The 25,004-nt window shown below is 46.5% G+C and overlaps 1 pseudogene; it reads left to right on the top strand.

Moving 5' to 3' along the window:
* Positions 1-205: 205 nt before the first annotated feature.
* Positions 206-15,177, top strand: LOC125519145 (uncharacterized; annotated as a pseudogene).
* Positions 15,178-25,004: the final 9,827 nt, after the last annotated feature.

The raw sequence follows: 25,004 nt of genomic DNA, 5'->3' as shown, positions 1-25,004 counted from the left end.
CAGTAGCATCACAACAACCTATCGCTTTGGCTACAGGAACACCACCACCAATCTAGATGTGCCATAGACAGACCCGATCCAGAACTCCCAGGGGGTTCTGGACGGGTTTCGGGGAAGTTTCAGCAAGCGAGACATCGCAAGCTCCGAGTATCTTTCTAGAGACTGTTTTGGTTCTGCCCTCCCACTAGCCAGTTAAGCACCCACCATGCGTGCTGGCACTGGTGCAAGGAAGCAACCTGTCTTGACCCCAGTTTCCTGGGCGACTCTTATTTTCGGCATATTGGCACCACTGCTAACAACAAGCGGCAGGTATATAACGCCGAGCGGCGCGGAGCGTGGTGCTGGAAAACGGTGCGAGCGCAGGACGGGGAGAGCGACGCGTGCTGATCGGGGCCGGGTGGGGCGGGGCGGGGCGGATGGATGGTGACGGAGGCGGCACTGGGATTCCGGGGGAGCCCACCGGCAGTGCCGAGTTCACCCAGGAGTCCAAGACGGATCGGGCGGAGGGGAGGAGGGAGAGGCGTGATGAACTGCGGTTCGGGGCCGTGCCGGAAAGCCGAGAGAGACGGCCGCTTGTGGGGGGAGGGAAGGTGTGGTTCGGAGGCCGGGTTGATTAACCGCCTCCGCGCCTGATGTAAACGCAAGCAGGCCTCCCCCGTGGTTCCATCAACCGCCTCGTTTTGGTTTCCGTTTGGGCCACGCCTGGTTAGGCCTGTCTTTCTCAGTTTTCATATGGAAGAAGTTGCAGTATCTTTTTAGTTTCCAGGGAGGACCCTCCCAATTGGTATTATTTTTTAGAAATCCCCTAAAAAAAGTTTTTTCAGAATGCCATAGTTACCTAGAAAAATGTAGTTTGAAATATTTTGAGACGTTTGGGCAGAAACGAAAACCCAGTCTCCTTTTTAACACGGTCCAATCGCAGAAGCCCTATATACACACACATACACTCATCATATGAATGCACGCGCGCACACCCTATCCATATGAGCACCTCTGAGATACTTTGAGCCGGAATCACATCTTGAGATTGACGAAGTCATCATAGACACCTCATAGTCGCCCGGTGCCAAGTCTAGGACTTGATCTTTGATGGGCGGTTTCACCACAAGAAACCTAATACATGACGATTTAATGCAATTTTAGATTGTTTACTGAGATTATGACAATGCTTAGACCAAAATTTAATATTAGTTGTGTAATTTTTTGACAAAATTTGTACTATGATTCCCCCAAGACCAAAAAACTAGGTTCACCACCAGCGGTAGACAGAAGGGATGCAATACATAGGCTCGCTGAAGGAAATCGAGGGGAGAAAGGCTTCACCCTAGTCGCCTTGCAAGAGGGGAAAGAAAGAGCCGTGTCAAAATAAATAACAGGATAACAATGATATTTTGTCTCGTGCACATAAGAGAGAAAATAATTTATAATTAGTATTCCATCCGTTCACAAATATAAGATGTTCTAACTTTTTTGAATTGGATGTATATAAACAGGTTTTAATGTATTTGTTCATTCATTTCAGCCCGTATATAATTCATATTGAAATATCCAAAATATCTTATATTTGTGAACAGAGGGAGCTGTTGTTAATTATACAACTTTAATTTCCTTGCTGGCAAACTCGGGTGCTTGATGTGCTTTGTACTTTCAGTAAACTTTAATACTCATTCCGAGTAGTAGATTTGCACACTAGTAAAAAAAGGGTCAAATGTGAAGCACATTAGTGTCGGGTTGAATTTGAGCCGACACGAATGTGACCATTAGTGCCGGTTTCAACGGCTAGGCGGGCGGGCATCATTAGTACCGGTTCGTGGGCAACCTTTAATACCGGTTCATGCCATGAACCAGTACTAATGAGGCCAGTGGTCAGGCTGGGGCCCCCACGACGACCTTTAGTACCGGTTCATGGCATGAACCGGTACTAGAGTTTCTTAGTAAGCTGATTTTTAGTCCCACCTCGCCAAGAGAGAGACAGTATAAGCGGTTTATAAGTCGTGAGTGAGAGACAATGACGAAGAGGCGCAATGCTCACCTGCACGTTGATTAGCTTCAAGCCTTTCGGAATAGCATAGATTGCACTGAGCTATGTGCAGTGTAGTCTACACTATTCCGAAAGGCTTGAAGCAAATTAACCAGCATTGCACCTCTTTTTTATTTTTAATAACTTATTTGAACTCCGAACTTCTTGTGTTCCGTATGCAACATTCAATGCGACGACATCAACTTCCAACATGTACTGACATCATTTGTTGTTTTTCAATCATTAACCGAATTGTTTAAAGAGCTAAATGACCGTGAAATTGAAAATCTCTACAAAATGAACTGTGAAAATGTTGAAATTTAGCATGGTATCATCTGCATGCTTCCACTGTCTCGGGGCTTGGTATTTGAACCAGTTGAATAATTAATAGATCTCAATTTATATTGACAGCTTACTTCCAATCAAGCAAACATGTCCGGCGCTTAGTAGACAGGACCGTCCACTGTCCCGGGGCTGAACTAAACTGCGAGGAGACAAGTCATTATGTTTCATGGCTTGAGGATCTTGATGTTGTCAAAACAATTTTTTTCCTGCACTTAGAAATGTTAGTACTCAAAACGTGCGACCAATAGTGTTCGTACTAAACTACGATCACATATATTTAGGAAAGATGGTAAGATTTCTACTATTTCTCCTTAGTGCATCTTTTGCATACATTATTTTTTAAGCTAAACTTTATTGCTAAGTATGTTACTATACGATGTTCTTCAACAAGGACTCCTGATGAATGTTGTGCCTGATTGGATCGAGACTAAAGGTACCATGAATATTGTTAGCTTACAGCCAAGATATCCTACAATGCACTTTAGTGCATTCAGGATTTCTAATAGCGAGGAATGCTTAATAGTAAAATATTGGAGCAAAATTGTGAACGATCACAGAGAAGTACCAGGGGGCAGCAATCAGAAGCGCAACCCACGATTAGGAGACAGGTTCATCTGCATGCTCCAATATGATGAATCAGCAAAGCTATACATGTTCTATACTATTTTACATGAGAGAGAGCAGTAGGAGTGATTAATTAGCTAGTTCATGCTCTTAGTACTTGTCCTCTCATGTCCGTGTTCTTCGTCCTGAACTTAATCTCAAAGAGTGATTTGCTTTTGTGGTGTTATGAACGCTTATAATATCATTACCATGTTGAACTCGATGATATCTTTGCTTCTGGTACAAGTGAATGTTTCTTCTTTAAACTAGTGTTGGTGGTGATTAGATAGCGGTAATGACTATATGATGATTAAGTAGTGGTAATGAGACGACTATTATATGATGATTTTTAGCTAGCTATGAAAACTGTTGTTGGTGATGATATATATGATGCAAGAGTTTTGATATTAATATGATGATGATGATGAGTTATTATATCATTTATGAAAGAAACTGCATATTAGTTTCAACTGGATGGATTCTAGCTAAGTAATCAAGTATATGCCATATCCATATTACCTCGATCACTTAATTAGGTGATCAAGTATATATAATATGGATATGACATATACTTGATGACTTAGCTAGGATCCACATGCATCCAGTCAAACTAATCTGCGGTACATTCACCTAATGATTTAAAAAATCATTATAATGTAAAACAATCACTAAATTAAATTAAAAACACAAAATTAAAGTGAAAATAAAAAATAAAACCAAAACACACCCAAACATTTAGTACCGGTTGGTGTTACCAACCGATACTAATGTTCTACGCGCCCACAATTTAGCATCGGTTCGTGCTGAACCGGTACTAAAGGGGGGGGACCTTTAGTGCCCACAATTTAGTGCCGGTTACCGAACCGGCACTAAAGGGCCTTACGAACCGGTGCTATTGCCCGGTTCTGCACTAGTGGCATCATTTTCGTAAAAAAGAAGAAGATTCATTTACATCCACTCAAACATGGAGCAGGGATGATGTTGCAACACCGCGTTTCCCCCATTACCCCAGGTTATAGAATGATGCAGATCAATACTCCCTCCGTTCCTTTATATAAGGTGCATATGTTTATGATAAAATCCAACAATGTAAGGTGCATTTTTTCTAATATCTCGTAATCTCTCTTTTAGCCCTTCAAAATAAAGGAAATAATATCTCTTCTGATTGCATGTATCTCTTTTTCTAGAAAAAGAAAATAAAGTATCTCTCTCCTGATTGTCAGTATCTCTTCATTTCATAGCCTAACTGATTTACTTACCACTAACCAACAAAATTATCAAGGGTATTTTTATCTTAAATTATCTATAATTTGTTGCTTCGGTCACCGTGCCTGAAACAATACACCTTAGATAAAGCAGAGGAAGTGCGATCGGACGGAGAAAGCATACGTTTTAAAATACGTAGTTTGAGCGAACCAACCTATGATTGGATGGTTAGAGGGACTGTGGTATCCCGGCCCACCAGACTTTATAAAATTCATTCAAGATGATATGCCGTATATGAGCGCCTACGTGTGTATTGTGTTAAAAAAAAGTAGTTTGAAACAAGAAGGTCAGGTGCATAAAGGAATGTGAAACCTACTAGTACGAGAGAAGATGCGTGCAACTCTGAAACCCGCATCTTTCACGAGTCTGTAGCGAGAAAACCTGGGAAAGCTTTAAGCATCCGCTTTGTACATTTTCAGTTCCAACATAGAAGATGGGTTGATCGATCCTACGCGCGGCAATGGCGTGGATCCCACTGGCATCATATCTCCTATCCTATGATGAAGCACCGATATACGTCAAAAGCTGGCGTGTCCATGTACCGCACGTCGCCGATATGGCGATACGCACGATACGGCCGGGATACCCAGGCCGTGCGTATCATGACTTCTGATTATTATTAAAAAAGAAAAAAATGACGATACGCCGGGGACGCCCTCGGGATACGGCAGGACACGGCCATGCAGCCTCAAGCCCATTAGGGCATCTCCAACCGTTCGGCCCTCAGGAGGCATTTTTTTCGCCGCTTGTGGGGCTGCCCGCGAAATTTTTGGCTTGGGGGTGAAAAGATCTCCAGCCGTTTCCACCCTCAAGCGAGGCCGTCGAACGCGTCGCCTTCCAGCAGCTTGCGCCCGCGCCTGGCCGTGGCCGCCCTCCGCTGCTGCCGCCCGCGCGTGCACGCACGCACCAGCTCCCCCTGCTCGCTCGCGGCCATGGGGACGGCCACTGCGAGGACGAAGAAGACGAGGCCCTCCCCGCCCCGGCCATGCGCGCGCGAGCCCCTCCCCGGCTACGCGTGCTCCGCTCCGGCCACGCGAGCCCCCCGCCACAGCTGCGCGAGCGCGAGTGTTGGAAATATGCCCTAGAGGCAATAATAAATTGGTTATTATTATATTTCCTTGTTCATGATAATCGTTTATTGTCCATGCTAGAATTGTATTGACAGGAAACTCAGATACATGTGTGGATACATAGACAACACCATGTCCCTAGTAAGCCTCTAGTTGACTAGCTCGTTGATCAATAGATGGTTACGGTTTCCTGACCATGGACATTGAATGTCATTGATAACGGGATCACATCATTAGGAGAATGATGTGATGGACAAGACCCAATCCTAAGCCTAGCATAAAGATCATGTAGTTCGCATGCTAAAGCTTTTCTAATGCCAAGTATCATTTCCTTAGACCATGAGATTGTGCAACTCCCGGATACCGTAGGAGTGCTTTGGGTGTGCCAAACGTCACAACGTAACTGGGTGGCTATAAAGGTACACTACAGGTATCTCCGAAAGTGTCTGTTGGGTTGGCACGAATCGAGACTGGGATTTGTCACTCCGTATAAACGGAGAGGTATCTCTGGGCCCACTCGGTAGGACATCATCATAATGTGCACAATGTGATCAAGGAGTTGATCACGGGATGATGTGTTACGGAACGAGTAAAGAGACTTGCCGGTAACGAGATTGAACAAGGTATCGGGATACCGACAATCGAATCTCGGGCAAGTATCGTACCGATAGACAAAGGGAATTGTATACGGGATTGATTAAGTCCTTGACATCGTGGTTCATCTGATGAGATCATCGTGGAGCATGTGGGAGCCAACATGGGTATCCAGATCCCGCTGTTGGTTATTGACTGGAGAACGTCTCGGTCATGTCTGCATGGTTCCCGAACCCGTAGGGTCTGCACACTTAAGGTTCGATGACGCTAGGGTTATAAAGGAAGTTTGTATGTGGTTACCGAATGTTGTTAGGAGTCCCGGATGAGATCCCGGACGTCACGAGGAGTTCCGGAATGGTCCGGAGGTAAAGATTTATATATAGGAAGTCCTATTTTGGTCACCGGAAAAGTTTCGGATTTTATCGGTAACGTACCGGGACCACCGGGAGGGTCCCGGGGGTCCACTAAGTGGGGCCACAAGCCCCGGAGGGATGCATGGCCAAGTGTGGGAGGGGACCAGCCCCAGGTGGGCTGGTGCGCCCCCCACCAAGGCTCAAGGCGCAAGGGAGTGGGAAAGGGGGGCAAACCCTAGGGCAGATGGGCCCTAAGGCCCACCCTGGTGCGCCTTCCCCTCTCCCCTCCCCTTGGCCGCCCCTAGATGGGATCTAGGGGGCTGCCGCCACCCCTAGGGAGGGAACCCTAGGTGGGGCGCAGCCCCTCCCCTTCCCCTATATATACTTGAGGTTTGGGCTGCCCACAACACACGAGTTCCTCTCCTTCTTGGCGCAGCCCTACCCCTCTCTTTTACCTCATATCTCGCGGTGCTTGGCGAAGCCCTGCTGGATCACCACGCTCCTCCACCACCACTACGCCGTTGTGCTGCTGCTGGATGGAGTCTTCCTCAACCTCTCCCTCTCCCCTTGCTGGATCAAGGCGTAGGAGACGTCACCGGGCTGTACGTGTGTTGAACACGGAGGTGCCGTCCGTTCGGCACTAGGATCATCGGTGATTTGGATCACGACGAGTACGACTCCATCACCCCCGTTCTCTTGAACGCTTCCTCTTAGCGATCTACAAGGGTATGTAGATGCACTCTCCTTCCCCTCGTTGCTGGTCTCTCCATAGATAGATCTTGGTGACACGTAGGAAAATTTTGAATTTCTGCTACGTTCCCCAACAGTGGCATCATGAGCTAGGTCTATTGCGTAGATTCCATGCACGAGTAGAACACAAAGTAGTTGTGGGCGTTGATTTTGTTCAATATGCTTACCGTTACTAGTCCAATCTTGATTCGGCGGCATTGTGGGATGAAGCGGCCCGGACCAACCTTACACGTAAGCTTACGTGAGACCGGTTCCACCGACAAACATGCACTAGTTGCATAAGGTGGCTGGCGGGTGTCTATCTCTCCCACTTTAATCGGATCGGATTCGATGAAAAGGGTCCTTATTAAGGGTAAATAGCAATTGGCATATCACGTTGTGGTTTTGTGTAGGTAAGAAACGTTCTTGCTAGAAACCCATAGCAGCCACGTAAAACATGCAAACAACAATTAGAGGACGTCTAACTTGTTTTTGCAGGGTATGCTATGTGATGTGATATGGCCAAAGGATGTGATGAATGATATATGTGATGTATGAGATGATCATGTTCTTGTAATAGGAATCACGACTTGCATGTCGATGAGTATGACAACTGGCAGGAGCCATAGGAGTTGTCTTAATTTATTTATGACCTACGTGTCAACATAAACGTCATGTAATTACTTTACTTTATTGCTAACCGTTAGCTGTAGTAGTAGAAGTAATAGTTGGCGAGACAACTTCATGAAGACACGATGATGGAGATCATGGTGTCATGCCGGTGACGATGATGATCATGGAGCCCCGAAGATGGAGATCAAAAAGAGCAAAGTGATGATGGCCATATCATGTCACTATTTGATTGCATGTGATGTTTATCATGTGTTTGCATCTTATTTGCTTAGAACGACGGTAGTAAATAAGATGATCCCTCATTAAAATTTCAAGAAAGTGTTTCCCCTAACTGTGAACCGTTGCGAAAGTTCGTCGTTTCGAAGCACCACGTGATGATCGGGTGTGATAAATTCTTACGTTCGAATACAACGGGTGTTGACGAGCCTAGCATGTACAGACATGGTCTCGGAACACATGCAAAACACTTAGGTTGACTTGACGAGCCTAGCATGTACAGACATGGCCTCGGAACACAAGAGACCGAAAGGTCGAGCATGAGTCATATGATAGATACGATCAACATGAAGATGTTCACCGATGTTGACTAGTCCGTCTCACGTGATGATCGTACACGGCCTAGTTGACTCGGATCATGTAATCACTTAGATGACTAGAGGGATGTCTATCTGAGTGGGAGTTCATAAGATGAACTTAATTATCCTGAACATAGTCAAAAGGTCTTCGCAAATTATGTCGTAGCTCGTGCTTTAGTTCTACTGTTTAGACATGTTCCTAGAGAAAATTTAGTTGAAAGTTGATAGTAGCAATCATGCGGACTAGGTCCGTAAACTGAGGATTGTCCTCATTGCTTCATAGAAGGCTTATGTCCTTAATGCACCGCTCAGTGTGCTGAACCTCGAACGTCGTTTGTGGATGTTGCGAACATCTGACATACACATTTTGATAACTACGTATAGTTCAGTTAAACGGTTTAGAGTTGAGGCACCGAAGACGTTTTAAAACGTCACGAAACATATGAGATGTTTCAAGGGCTGAAATTGGGATTTCAGGCTCGTGCCCACGTCAAGAGGTATAAGACCTCCGACGATTTTCTTAGCCTGCAAACTAAGGGAGAAAAGCTCAATTGTTGAACTTGTGCTCAGATTGTCTGAGTACAACAATCATTTGAATCGAGTGGGAGTTGATCTTCCAGATGAAACAGTAATGTTTCTCCGAAGTCATTGCCACCAAGCTGCTAGAGCTTCGTGATGAACTATGACATATCAGGGATAGATATGATCCTTGAGCTATTCGCGACACCGCGAAAGTAGAAATCAAAAGGGAGCATCAATCGTTGATGGTTAGTAAAACCACTAGTTTCAAGAAGGGCAAGGGCAAGAAAGGGATACTTCATGGAACAACAAATCAGTTGCTGTTCTAGTGAAGAAACCCAAAGTTGAACCCAAGCCCGAGACTAAGTGCTTCTGTAATAAGGGGAACAGTCACTGAAGCAGAACCACCCTAGATACTTGGTAGATTAGAAGGCTGGCAAGGTCGATAGAAGTATATTGGATATACATTGTGTTGATGTGTACTTTACTAGTACTCCTAGTAGCACCAGGGTATTAGATACCGGTTCGGTTGCTAAGTGTTAGTAACTCGAAATAAAAGCTACGGAATAAACGGAGACTAGGTAAAGGTGAGCTGACGATATGTGTTGGAAGTGTTTCCAATGTTGATATGATCAAGCATCGCACGCTCCCTCTACCATCGAGATTGGTGTTTGCGTTGAGCATAGACATGATTGGATTATGTCTATCGCAATACGGTTATTCATTTAAGTAGAATAATGGTTACTCTGTTTATTTGAATAATACCTTCAATGGTCTTGCACCTAAAATGAATGGTTTATTGAATCTCGATCATAGTGATACACATGTTCATGCCAAAAGATATAAGATAGTAATGATAGTACCACCTACTTGTGGCACTGCCACGTAAGTCATATCGGTATAAAACGCATGAAGAAGCTCCATGTTGATGGATCTCTGGGCTCACTTGTTTTGAAAAGTTTGAGACATGCGAACCATGTCTATTGGTGTATATGCATGAAGAAACTCCATGCAAATGGACCATTTGGACTCACTTGATTTTGAATCACTTGAGACATGCAAATCATACCACATGGGCAAGATGACTGAAAGCCTCGTTTTCAGTAAAATGGAACTAGAAAGCAACTTGTTGGAAGTAATACATTTTGATGTGTGCAGTCCAATGAGTGCTGAGGCGTGTAGTAGATATCGTTATGTTCTTACTTCACAGATGATTTGAGTAGATGTTGAGTGTATTTACTTGATGAATCACGTGTCTGAATTATTGAAAGGTTCAAGTAATTTCAGGGTGAAGTTGAAAGATCGTCGTGACAAGAGGATAAAATATCTATGATATGATCATAGAGATGAATATCTGAATTACGAGTTTGGCACAAAATTAAGACATTGTGGAAATTGTTTCACAACTAATACAGTCTGGAACACCACAGTGTGATGGTGTGCCCGAACATCATAACTGCACCCTATTGGATATGATGCATACCATGATGTCTCTTATCGAATTACCACGATAGTTTATGGGTTAGGCATTAGAGACAACCACATTCACTTTAAATTGGGCATCACGTAATTCCGATGAGATGACACCGTATGAACTATGGTTTAGAGAAACCTAAGCAGTCATTTCTTAAAAGTTTGGGGCTGCAACGCTTATGTGAAAAAGTTTCAGGCTGATAAGCTCGAACCCAAAGCGGATAAATGCATCTTCATAAGACACCCAAACAGTTGGGTATACCTCCTGTCTCAGATTCGAAAGCAATAAGGGATTGTTTCTAGAATCGGGTCCTTTCTCGAGGAAAATTTTCTCTCGAAAGAATTGAGTGGGAGGATGGTGGAGACTTGATAAGGTTATTAAACCGCCTCTTCAACTAGTGTGTGGCAGGGCACAGGGAGTTGTTCCTGTGGCACCTACACCAATTGAAGTGGAAGCTTATGATAGTGATCATAAAACTTCAGATCAAGTCACTACCAAACCTCGTGGAATGACAAGGATGCGTACTACTTCAGAGTGGTACGTAATCCTGTCTTGGAAGTCATGTTGCTAGACAACAATGAACCTACGAGCTATGGAGAAGCGATGGTGGGCCTGGATTCCAAAATGGCTCGAGGCCATATAATCCGAGAGAGGATCCATATATGAAAACAAAGTGTAGACTTTGGAAGAACTACTTGATGGTTGTAAGGCTGTTAGGTACATATGGATTTTAAAAGAAAGACGGACAATGATGGTAAGTATCACCATTAAGAAAGCTCGACTTGTCGTTAAGATGTTTTCCGACAAGTTCAAGGAGTTGACTACGATGAGACTTTCTCACTCGTAGCGATGCTAAGAGTCTGTTGGAATTATATTAGCGATTACTGCATTATTTATGAAATCATGCAGATAGGATGTCAAAACATTGTTTCCTCGACGATTTTCTTGAGGAAAGGTTGTATGTGATACAAACCGAAAGGTTTTGTCAATCCTGAAAGATGCTAACAAGTATGCAAAGCTCCAGCAATCCTTCTAAGGACTGGAGTAAGCATCTCGGAGTTGGAATGTATGCTTTGATAAGATGATCAAAGTTTTGGGTGTATACAAATTTTATGAGAAACTTGTATTTCCAAAGAAGTGAGTGGGAGCACTATAGAATTTCTGATAAATATATGTTGTTGACATATTGTTGATCAGAAATGACGTAGAATTTCTGGAAAGCATATAGGGTTATTTGGAAAGTGTTTTTCAATGGAAAGCCTGGATTAAGCTACTTGAACATTGAGCATCAAGATCTATAAGGATAGATCAAAATACTTAATGGTACTTTCAAATGAGCACATACCTTGACATGATCTTGAAGGTGTTCAAGATGGATCAGTCAAAGAAGGAGTTCTTTCCTGAGTTGTAAGGTATGAAGTTAAGACTTAAAGCTCGACCACGGCAGAAGAAAGAGGAAGGACGAAAGTCGTCCCCTATGCTTTTGTCATAGGCTCTCTACAGTATGCTATGCTGTGTACCGCACCTGAAGTGTGCCTTGCCATAAGTCAGTCAAGGGGTACAAGAGTGATCCAAGAATGGACCACAGGACAGCGGTCAAAGTTATCCTTAGTAACTAGTGGACTAAGGAATTTTCTCGATTATGGAGGTGGTAAAAGAGTTCGTCGTAAAGGGTTACGCCGATGCAAACATTGACACTAATCAAGATTATTCTGAGTAGTAAACTGGATTCGTGTAGTAGAACAATTATTTGGAATAGCTCCAAATAGAACGTAGTAGCTGCATCTAGGAGATGACATAGAGATTTGTAAAGCACACACGGATCTAAAAGGTTCAGATCCGTTGACTATAACATCTCTCACAAGCATAACATGATCAAACCCAGAACTCATGAGTGTTAATCACATGATAATGTGAACTAGATTATTGATTCTAGTAGACTCTTTGGGTGTTAGTCACATGGGGATGTGACCTTGAGTGTTAATCACATATCGATGTGAACTGGATTATTGACTCTAGTGCAAGTGGGAGACTGTTGGAAATATGCCCTAGAGGCAATAATAAATTGGTTATTATTATATTTCCTTGTTCATGATAATCGTTTATTGTCCATGCTAGAATTGTATTGACAGGAAACTCAGATACATGTGTGGATACATAGACAACACCATGTCCCTAGTAAGCCTCTAGTTGACTAGCTCGTTGATCAATAGATGGTTACGGTTTCCTGACCATGGACATTGAATGTCATTGATAACGGGATCACATCATTAGGAGAATGATGTGATGGACAAGACCCAATCCTAAGCCTAGCATAAAGATCATGTAGTTCGCATGCTAAAGCTTTTCTAATGCCAAGTATCATTTCCTTAGACCATGAGATTGTGCAACTCCCGGATACCGTAGGAGTGCTTTGGGTGTGCCAAACGTCACAACGTAACTGGGTGGCTATAAAGGTACACTACAGGTATCTCCGAAAGTGTCTGTTGGGTTGGCACGAATCGAGACTGGGATTTGTCACTCCGTATAAACGGAGAGGTATCTCTGGGCCCACTCGGTAGGACATCATCATAATGTGCACAATGTGATCAAGGAGTTGATCACGGGATGATGTGTTACGGAACAAGTAAAGAGACTTGCCGGTAACGAGATTGAACAAGGTATCGGGATACCGACAATCGAATCTCGGGCAAGTATCGTACCGATAGACAAAGGGAATTGTATACGGGATTGATTAAGTCCTTGACATCGTGGTTCATCTGATGAGATCATCGTGGAGCATGTGGGAGCCAACATGGGTATCCAGATCCCGCTGTTGGTTATTGACTGGAGAACGTCTCGGTCATGTCTGCATGGTTCCCGAACCCGTAGGGTCTGCACACTTAAGGTTCGATGACGCTAGGGTTATAAAGGAAGTTTGTATGTGGTTACCGAATGTTGTTAGGAGTCCCGGATGAGATCCCGGACGTCACGAGGAGTTCCGGAATGGTCCGGAGGTAAAGATTTATATATAGGAAGTCCTATTTTGGTCACCGGAAAAGTTTCGGATTTTATCGGTAACGTACCGGGACCACCGGGAGGGTCCCGGGGGTTCACTAAGTGGGGCCACAAGCCCCGGAGGGATGCATAGGCCAAGTTTGGGAGGGGACCAGCCCCAGGTGGGCTGGTGCGCCCCCCACCAAGGCCCAAGGCGCAAGGGAGTGGGAAAGGGGGGCAAACCCTAGGGCAGATGGGCCCTAAGGCCCACCCTGGTGCGCCTCCCCCTCTCCCCTCCCCTTGGCCGCCCCTAGATGGGATCTAGGGGGCTGCCGCCACCCCTAGGGAGGGAACCCTAGGTGGGGGCGCAGCCCCTCCCCTTCCCCTATATATACTTGAGGTTTGGGCTGCCCACAACACACGAGTTCCTCTCTATCTTGGCGCAGCCCTACCCCTCTCTTTCTCCTCATATCTCATGGTGCTTGGCGAAGCCCTGCTGGATCACCACGCTCCTCCCCCACCACCACGCCGTTGTGCTGCTGCTGGATGGAGTCTTCCTCAACCTCTCCCTCTCCCCTTGCTGGATCAAGGCGTAGGAGACATCACCGGGCTGTACGTGTGTTGAACACGGAGGTGCCGTCCGTTCGGCACTAGGATCATCGGTGATTTGGATCACGACGAGTACGACTCCATCAACCCCGTTCTCTTGAACGCTTCCGCTTAGCGATCTACAAGGGTATGTAGATGCACTCTCCTTCCCCTCGTGGCTGGTCTCTCCATAGATAGATCTTGGTGACACGTAGAAAAATTTTGAATTTCTGCTACGTTCCCCAACAGCGAGCCCCCGCCCCGGCCATGCGCCGTGGAGTGCGCGGGCGGGGGCACCGACGCGCACATCGACGCGGTGAGGATCCTGGCCACCATGGCGCCGGAGATGGTGCCCTACCTGACCCGGGACGACACGGAGAAGCATGGACGGGTCAAGATGGCCGTGGAGGCCATGGCTGCCGTCTTGTCTGCGGGCGGAGTCAGCGAAGATGCCAAGAAACCGATCTGGTGAGGATCCTCAAGGAGGCTGCATCACCGGCAGCCATCCTGTGCATGGCCGCGGCTGTGCAGGTACGCGCGTGGATTGCCCGAGCGTCGATGGTCCGAGCCGACGCAGTGCCCGCGCTCGCACTCGCCGTGGCGGCCGCGCCCACAGCCGCGGCGGAGTCCGCGCTGATGCTGTAGTAGAGGCGGCCCACTGCAGCCGCGTCGGCGGCCGTGATGGGCAAATGGGGCGCGAGGCCGTGGTGGCGTTGTTGTGGCTGTCCTGCTGCGCGGGAGGCGGGGACGGAAGATGAGGGAGGCGCTGGCAGCCGTGCCGGAAGCGGTGGGGAAGCTGTTGGTGGTGATGCAAGGGGACTGCTCACCGGCGACGTCGAAGATGGCCGGCGAGCGCGAGCCCCGCCCCGGCCATGCGCTGTCCGCTCCGCGCCGGGCACGAGCCCCTCTGCGGCCATGCGTGCTCCGCTTCGGCTGTGTGTGTGGTAGGTGGCGGATGGAAAAGAAGAGGAGAGAAGAGAAAGAAAAGAGAAAGGAAAGGAGAGAGGAGAGAGAGGGAAGAAAGAGGGGCTGGCAAGTGGGCCTGTGCATGCAAAAAAGACATGTCGGCGTCCCCAGCTGCCCCCCAGGGGCCTGGGATTGGGGTGGGTGTGTCGGCGCTAACTTTCGTCAAATCCGGCGAAAAACAACTTTCTAGGGGCCCGAGTGGGGCGTTTTTTGCACGCCGGCGTCTAAAAAGTGGCCTGGGAGGGCATCTTGGGGGGCCGGCTGGAGATGCCCTTAGAGGCCCACGTATACGCCTCTCCCACTCCCTCCCTCCCTCTTCGACTTTCACGATTGGATCGAGGGCGACGAGCACGGCAGCACGCTGCCGCGGCCTGTCTCGCCGTCGCTCGTCGCCGCCGCACTGTCAACTCGCCACGTAGACGCCTCGAGCGACCTTTTCTCCGCCGTCATGGCAAGAGTGAGGTAATTGACCCAATACAAGACAAATACGCCCTATGGTAACTGTTTTCATACACTATGTCAAATTTGCAACTTAAAAAAGTTTGGCTTGATGCAAAACAAGTAAGCCTTGTAAATCCAAATGGAGGGACTATATGGTAGCTGATTTAAATGGCATTTAATCCCTTTTGACATTTTCTAACAATATTTGCATGCGAGCGCTACTACTAAATATTTTATTCTCAAAATATTTTTTTATAGAAAATCATCAAGAAATCACTAGTATGCTACAAATAGCATGCAATCAATTTAACTTTATTGTTCACTTGGGTTTAACAACTTGTTTGGGACTGAAAGATTTTATTGCAGCTCGGGTTTACCCTTCAAATATAGAGTAAACAAAACACACAAGATAGGTTTGTTCCAATCAATCCAGAACATCCAAAAAAAACATAATGGATGAAAAATTTATCTTTATTACGAATTACTCTCATAACTTTCCCTAAATAACTGCCTTATGTGCATGTTATTGGTTTGCCATGTTCCATTGTTGTATCTTTCTTCTATTTGCTGCATTCTTTCCTCGCAAGTCAAGACGCTCCATAGCCTCTTCTCTCAATTGCATATGTCAGTTTCAGTTTATATTTTCGATCTATACCACCCCTCCTTCTTGGTTATATATTTTGACATGTTTGATGTGATCTATACACTACCGGAATCGCACCCTATGCCGACGGCCAGGGCCATCGGCATAGCCCTGAATGGCCGTCGGGACAGGCCTATGCCGACGGCCCCCGTCGGCATAGGGCCGTCGGCAAAATATCCGTCGGCGTAGCCAGAAAGGCCGTCGGCATAGAAGGGCCGTCGGCATAAGACCTATCCCGACGGTGTCCGTACATCTATGCCGACGGCCAAGGCCGTCGGCAACGTTATCGCCTAACGGCGGCCGCCGTCAAGTCTGCCCAACGACTTGTCTCCACGTGGCACCCCTATGCCGACGGCCTGGCCGTCGGCTTAGTAGAAAACTGTGCCGACGGCTAGACCGTCGGCATAGATGTGCCACGTGCCGACCGTCCGCTGCTCGTGGGCCAGGGCTATGCCGACGGCCCAGCCGTCGGCATAGTCTGAGATTAAGCCGACGGCCAGGCCGTCGGCATAGACTTCAAACAGAGATCCCAGTTGCTGACACGTGGGCACCTATGCCGACGGCCGGACCGTCGGCTTAATTTCAAACTATGCCGACGGCTGGGCCGTCGGCATAGGTGCCCACGTGTCAGCAACTGGGAGCTGACGCTGGCCCTATGCCGACGGCCTAGCCGTCGGCATAGTTTGCTTTTAATGATTTTTTCTTTTTTCTGTTTGTTTTCAAATCAGTTCAATTCAGATAACATCACATATATAACAGCACATATCAGCAGCACATATCAACGAACGTAAGCATAAGCATCATGACAACAATAGATCATCATCACACAAGCATAAGCATATCAACGAATGTAAGCATAAGCATCATCACACAAGTCAGCTAAATGATCATCAGCACACACAAGTCATCTCAAGCATCATCATCACATCTCAAGCATCATCGAGCACCGCGGAGGTCGTCACCGCCAAGACGGCCAAAGTCCAGGTCATCAGTGCTAGCGGCAGCGCTACCGCCTCCGCCTCCGTGGATCGGAGTGGTCGGGCTCCGTGTCTCCGGAGTGCTGCGAAGACCACCGCAAACGGTAGATCCACCTGTTCCCTGCATGTTGAAAAGACATATGCACGGGATCTATGACTGTGTTGAAAGGCATGACATGCTTTGGGTGAATAGATTGGGGATGAACTAACCGGCGAGGGGCCAGCGTTCTGTGCCACAAACTCCTCAAAGCTCATTAGCATTGGTTGTGCTGGAGGGCATTGTGCTGTAGGGAACTGAGGACACCTGCCGGCCGCCATATCCTGAAAAGCCTGCTGCATCTGGCTATCCCTCTGCACTTGGTGTTCATAAAGCCTCTGATGCCACGCCATGGTCTCCTGGCGTGTGTACTCCATGTAGGCCTACGGTATGACATGATGGAACTCATAAAACTACTAAATGCGGAAAATGAAGTGAGAAATGAAGATAAGAGGGAAAATACTTACAGATTGTTGCTCCTGAAAGAGGGACTGTGTACTAGTCACTGGCTGGCTCGTGCGCTGGCTCAGGCTCAGGTCGATCCGACGAAGCTGTGTGTAGGAGATACTAGGAGTGATCACAGCATCGAGAACCGCATCCCGACCGTGCTCCTTGGGCCCCATCCTCACCACCGCCATGTCGTCCAGAGGCGCCGCAATGGGGTCAGGTGTGTCAGGATATAACTCCAGATACGCTTCGGAGTAGGCCTTCTTCCTCCCTTCGGTCTTCTTGCCGTAGTACTTGGGCTCGCCAGGCTTGGGGTCCTTCCGCGTATGGGCGATCTCCCACGCCTGCATGTGTGAGAGCGGCCGCTTCAGTTTCTCCTCCTGCACCACCAAACAGAGGTTAGTCATACATAAGAAAGTGATGGTAAATAGAAGAAGAAGAATGTTTAATGGGGTTAGTCATACATTAACTGCCTTGTGGAGATAGTGGTTTCGGTTTCCCTGAGCATGTACTCCCTCCGTCCCTCGGTTAGCCTTATTTTGGGTTCTCATAGCCGCCCAGGCTCCAGCCTCATCACACCAAAGATCCACCAATGCCACCCAGGACTCGTCTTTTCCATAACACCAATTTGGACACACCTACATAATAAAAGCATAATGGCATGTAGGTGTGTCCAAATTGGTGTTATGGAAGCATAAAGCATAAAGCATAATGTACCACAAGGTAATGAAAGCATAATGAAAGCATAATGAAAAATCTTTTATACTTACCGCCAAGAACTTGGGCCTCTCCAAGGTAATGCCCATCCTCCGCGCTTCTTCCTTGGTCATCTTCACACCAAGATAGTCGTGGTAGTATGTGGAGATGGCCACATAGCGCACCTCGTACTGCATCTGGCGGGCCTTCTTCTTGCATTGGCGCAGCACGATCTGGTCCGCTCTAGCCCTGTGCTCCGGAAGAACTCGATAGAATTTCTACAATCATGCATGAAACAAGAATGGGAGAAGCCATGAGTTAAATCATTCATGAAACTAGAATGGACTTGTGCTTCTGAAGAGAACTCACCCAGAAAGTAGTGATCACGGCCTTGGCATGGGTCTCATGGTCCGCGTGGCGGGCCGCTTCCCAGTGGTCCCAGCTCGTGGCCAAAACCCGATGGTCCGGCTGCCTGACTGGATCAGGACAGTACAACCCCGGCCAATATAACTTCAGCAAGACGGTGATGAGGCCGTTGGGAATACGGACCCCTTTAGAATATATCCAGTTGCTGCAAAAGAATGAACTATTAGCATGTGACAAAAAAAATAAATAACAACCGGAATAAGCATGTGACAAGCAACATAATGAACCACTTACTCTTTTCCCGTGGGCTCAATGAGCCACTTCTGCTCCTCAGTAGCAGGAACTTGCTTTGGTAGCTTTGCGTTGCCACGCAGCCACCCCTTCGTGTCAACCCCCTTCCCGTCACCACCATCATCCCCGCCACCACCCTCCTCCTCGCCTGCCTCCCCCTCCCCAACCTCCTCCCCAACCTCCTCCTCCTCCTCCTCCTCCTCCTCCTCGCCTGCCTCCTCCTCCTCCTCCTCCTCCTCCTCCTCCTCCTCCTACGTTATTGCAATATAACTAGGTGCCTTTGCTCTTCGAGAAAGGCTTGAGGTTCTTTTAGCTATAACTTTGTTTGTTCACCATGAAAAGTCGCTAACATCTATGATTCTTTTTGTGATTATAATCTTCTATACAAAAACTTGAGCATGCTTGAATTATTTTTAAGGATGTCAATTAGGCCATAATAACCTATTTGCTCGTAAATCCGTGACCGAAACAATTTGTGCTAACTCTGAATGTCAGACTAGCTTGTGTGTGTGTGTGTGTGTGTGTGTGTGTGTGTGTGTGTGTGTGTGTGTGTGTGTGTGTGTGTGTGTGTGTGTGTGTGCAGAACGCCCCTGCCCATATTTTTTCCAAGTGTGCAGGTTGTATCATGCATGGTAAACAACCTTCAACTTTTAAATATTCTATGGATTCTTGCTTTCTTAGAGTGGACGACCTTCGAAGACAAGAAAATACACACCGACAGGTTTCCAAAATCCAAAATGTCCGCTTTTGACAGTTAATGTTTGTGCAGCACTCAACAGTCAACAGCGGCTCTCCCCCATAGTTTTTCCTTTTCATTTTGTTTTTTGTAGATCTCCTCCATCGATCTGTTTGTGGGTTGAAACTGAAGCAGGAATGCATCCAGCAGTGCAGTGCATGCTGAGGAAGCAGGCAATACAAACTGCCACGTACGTTTGCCGCGTGCAAATGAAATAAGATTAGACAACATGCATCGATCGTGTGCACCAGCTAGGCACGGTACGTACTATATCGCATCAGCGATCAATAAACCACTATCTTTTGAAACGACATATATATTATTCCGCTTGGCGACACATTGCACATGGATCTAATTCCAGTTGGGTTCTTGCCCTTGCGGCAGACATGCGTGCATGTAACATTTTCCTAGCTACTGCTGTCGCTATCCTTGATTAAAACTGCCTAAGAATATAAGCAAGGGGATTGCTAAAAGTGATCACACATTTGCCAAGTCTTAGTCATTCTTTACTTTAATTTTTTTTAGTTTAGCTTTCAATCTATTTGTTGGGGTTGCCCTATTTTCGTGCAAATGTACTTTTAATGGTGGGATCGATCCAAGACAAGAGTGACGCCAACTTTTGAACTTTTTAGTCACCTCCGCCCTGGACCTTTTCATCCTACGATGATTATATATTTACGTGTGTAGTAAATTCTCACCTCAGCTAATGTTTGTCGAAATCCGCATGCAGCAGCGTGTTGGACTGGGCTCTACCTCTCTCTACCTATGAGTGCATGCCGGCCGGCCTATTCTCTTGTCTGTTAATTCTTTCCTAGAACACTTCATTATTTATTCTGACGATCAAGTGTCATTCATCACATCGGCCAGCTCGAAAATTCAAACAAGGAAATTTAAAATGCGCGTGGTCTCTTTCTCATACTAAAGTTATAGCTTTGCAGAAAATATGTAAAACCCTTAGGCCTCCTTTGGTTTGGAAGAATGGGAGTACCTAGAACTCATCTAGATGAGACGTAATTTGGTCTCATTCACCTGAAAAATAAGAACGGATACAACCCACATCAGCACACACGCATCTTATAGCATCACATCCAATGGTTATAAAAGGTGAATGAGACCAAATTAAATCTCATCTAGATGAGTTCTAGCAAAACTGTGGAAGAATTTCATAGAAATTTTAGAGGATATAATTCTTATAGGATTTTTTTTCCTTTAGAGCCCTTTGGTTCGTAGGAATAGATTCCTATTCCTACATAGGATTGGTTCCTATCCTCCACATTTCATAGGAAAATAAAAATGAGCCTAGACTCAATGAAAAATTTCCTTTGGTGTCAACCAAATGACATCTCGTTTCCTATTCCTACTCATAGGATTTGAGATACATGCCATCTCATTTCCTACAAAATTCTTATTTCTATAATAATCCTATCTTATGAACCAAAAGAGGCCTTAAAGTTGACGAACTTGCATGAGGAAGGTCTGCAAAAGAAAAGAAGTCGGCCGAAAGGTGCTTTGCATGATTTGTCTGAAAGCTGAGCTCTGTGCTTGGGCTTTGGACTTTGGACGACGCGTAGATGCGCCGCCAATGGGTGTCAGAAAGTTGGTGTACATGTGTGTAACTTTACTTGTTGAGACCTTCTGGATCCTTTATATATGTTCACACCACTAACAGGTTTACAATATTTGTGCCCATGCTCCTCCGCTGCCACTATCTTCGTCTGATGTGCCCGGTGACCGATCTAGCTTAATTTCGGTGTTGAATATATCGTCAACAAAGAAATATTACCTTGCTATATATTAAAAATATAAATGTTTTTGCTAATTGTCAAATGATTGTTTTATGTTGTTGTAATCCTAATCAAGATTTTAAACCTGAAACCCCTTGTTCTTGCACGTCTGAGCAGAGTGCATGTGAAGTGTCTTGCATATGCAACTTTCTGTGCCAACTGATTCTAGCTTACATTACATGGTCAGGTTCCTAACACCGGCAAAAAAGGTTCTTTGTGGTGTAATCAACCCCCACAAATTCAAGTCTTAGATTTGGCATGGGTGCTTGTATTTCTCTTAGTTTATTTTAGGCTGTTCAACACTGTGCGTTCATTAGGAGATGTCATTTGCTGAGATAAACTATCCCTTTATTTTTATTTTATGTTTTCGAGCAGGGTAATTAGATAAAATCCAATGATTTTATCTTCTTTGTAACATAGTTGAAGTTTTTTTAATCGCTTTTTTGTGAGTTGTATCGCATATATTCACGAGAAATTTCTAGTTAACGTAAGAAAAAAAATACCTTCTGGCACATGCACCGATGTATTGCTCTACAAAAATTCAACTTATTCAAAACATTTTTTCAAGCGACTTACATATAGCCGGTCCCATTCAACTATACATAATCAAATACTACAATTTTTTCAATTTAGCTCATAGATTGTTAATTCAAATATTCATGATACAACCAAATCTTACTGAAATATATTGCAGCATTCCTACAACAATGCAGGGTATCATTTAGTTTTTGAAAAGACAACTCTAGTGATAGGACACATCTTCACTTTGATAGCTAAATAATAATTTCGTCCTGCACAACAGATATGACATGGTATTGAAGGTCATAATGGCATAGTACTATGAACACGTTAGGTACTCCCGACAACTTTTTGTTCATAGAATGTGTAATGTGCTCCTTGGTATTTCCCAGAAGAAATAATTCATTTCAGCAAATAAAAACGCAACAACAGAATGGACATGTTTCCAGCAAGCCATCAACCGAACAAAGCAGGTCGAACAAGACAAGGCAGTGAGCATGCACAATTAATGAAAGCTGATCACGCATATGGGCACTAGCTTTCTCAGCAAGCACTCGCGCCCACACAAGACCAAACGGCCGGCCAACAGCCATGCATGTCCGTATGTCCTGTGCATATCGAAATATCTAGAAACAAACCCACAAGGGTTGCATGCACATGGACATGGATGCATCCTGCTAAGTGTTTAGGTGGTAGCTAGCTGTTATGCGTACCATTGGTAAAATCAGAGAAGCTAGCTAGCCTCCATGAGTTGAGTTCAATCACCTTTTATGCTACTAGCTAGCTAGGCTGTGCATGAGTGCATGTGTGCGTGTCTTTCGCTGTACGCTATTCTTCTTGACATTCTGCACTACTCCTCTGTGGTCAAATCGGAGCGGAACACATGCATGTGGTCGGTCAATCATCTTGCTATAGCTATTGGTAGCTTCAACTGATCATCTGGGTACGCATGTCTGCGATCGAGTTGTACGTGTGTTCCTAAAAAGATATACACCACGCAAAGTAATAACTCAAGAACAAAAAGTTGCATCTTTATGTGCACGCGTGCTCTCTCTCCGGATCACCAAGAGTATATAATTTGACATCATAGTGAGCTATGAGAAAGGGAATCCGCGGACGGTGCCGGTGCAGGCCGGACTACACTACATGTAAGATGGTGCACCGGTCGAGCGAAAAGTTTGTGCACATGACTTTCTTGCATGCATGAGGCGACGACGTACGTACGTGCCGTGTAGATTTGCACGACGGCCACGGCGAAAAACGGTTAGCTAGCTGGATATGTACACGAACAGGAATTAGTTGATGCATGTGCTGATGTGGATGAGCCATCCCGCAGTCCGTTCGTGTGCCAGCTGCATGCCATGCATGCTCGAGCGGTCCGCGTCGTTTCTTCTTTTTTATTTTGAGAAAGAAACGATCAGCATCGTTTAGACAAGCACGAGCGGACAAGGACAGGCCGACCCCGCGAGGAGACGGTTGAGATCGGTCGGTTCACTGGCGATCCACAGCACACCGTACGAGGAATGGGTGATGTCGTTCAGCTGCCTAACCAGCCGGCTGGAATCTTCATACTGTTTTGATAATGGAGATTAAGCACTTGATTATTCGATCGTCGTTTTCCGTAATTTCATGGACACGCCAACGACAAATTAACCCGAATATATCTTTGTTTGAGCATGCGGCACGCAGCACGCACGGAACGGCACGGACCAGGGAAAGAGAAAGCATCGAATCTCCCATGCATCTTTGCCCTAATTTCCCGTAGAATATGGACGGCGGTGGATCGACGCATAATACGCCTGAGTGCCGGCCGGCGCACCGTCTCCGCCGGGACGTCGTAGGCTCGTAGCGTCGCCGCTAAGCTACGCGCGGACTACTCGAACGGTACCATCTGAGCTGTGTTGAAGGAATCTCAACAAAAATTGCATGCACGCACCCGATCGAGGTATATATACTGTGTTACATAAGCTTGTGGTTGTTCGTCCAAAATGACACGACACACACTTAGCAAAATGCACTACGACGACCCCCTGATTAGTTTTTCTTGCCGTACATACCCGATGCTACTGATTTCTCCGTCCACGAGAACAGGGAACGGGATCATCTGCCATGAATATGACGCGTCACTAAAGTCAAGATAAGCTTAGCTAGGTGTGTGTAGGGTGTTTACAGGAGCGTTTTACATGTAGCAAATTCACTTAAGCTAAGCAGCTAGCATAGGATCGACCTGCAAAGTACTGCTCTCTCAAGTGATCTAAAACGTCTTAACAACACTTTGCATGCATGGCAGCTGGCAGCGTATCTGCGAACATATGTGTTGGACTGGACTATCTCCATGCTCGTGGTGATCGACCTGCCTAACCTCTCTTCCTTTTTTCCATCTCTCGCTCTTCGCTTTCTTATCTTGTGATCACTAGACTGCCTATAGCTGGCGTGCCTGTCTTATCCAGGATATTCAAGTCACCTAATTAGGGTAGACAAGTCACAATTGATGCCTTTGGCCTTATTGTTTTGCATCACCTTTAATAAAAATGACTATGTGCATCAATACAAAGGCAGGAGCTTTCAACCTACTTTTCGGGAAAAAGTCACTAGACTAGTAAGGCCGAGTAGATCCCTAGAAAATTTATTCATACGACAAGTCGCAGCAAAGATATATCTAAAAAAACTGAAAAAGATATATCTGGAAAAGTACTTAAAAACCTAAAGGTGAGATGATCAAATGTGTATCTTCTTTTGTAAATAAAAAAAGTATGAGATGACAAACTCTGTGCTGGGGCTCCGGGGCGATATGAGGGGGGGTCTGAAAATGAGTGAACCGTCAGGTGTACGGACTGGCGACTGCGCTGGCGACCGCGTGCCCTCGCCGGTGAGGCCTGCGGGCGGGGCTGCCCCGGCGGGGTGGACCTTGGTGAGCCGCGGGGTGGGGTCCCCCCAGGTGCGCTCGCCGGCGGCGCGTGCTGGGGCGTCGCCGGCGGGGGTTGAGACCTGCCACAACCGTTTTTGGGCGCTGTCGGCGGAGTCTTCTGAAGATGACGAAGACGGGGACGAGCTCGCGGAGCAGATGCGCGTGGTGCCGGCGGGCCCGTCAATTGGGGACTTCGTGGCCTTCGCGGCGGACGTGCGAGGCCTGGGCGCCGAACGCAGGCGGCGATTTGCGCCGGGAGGGCGCGGACCCAGGTCCACGACGCTGCGCATTTGGCAACCCACGTCGGCTCGGTGTGTGGCCGCCGGCGAGGGGGATGCGACCGACACGGCTCGTCTCATCAGATCCATGGCGGCGGAGAGCTTGGTGGTGGACAAGGCGGTGCCGTCTAGGGAGGACTGGCCGTGCCTACCTGCCCCTTCGTCCCCGG

This window comes from Triticum urartu, chromosome 7A (assembly GCF_056163025.1).
Source record: "Triticum urartu cultivar PI428250 chromosome 7A, HENAU_Tu73, whole genome shotgun sequence".
Lineage (NCBI taxonomy): Eukaryota > Viridiplantae > Streptophyta > Magnoliopsida > Poales > Poaceae > Triticum > Triticum urartu.
This window is presented reverse-complemented; position numbering and strand designations above follow the sequence as displayed.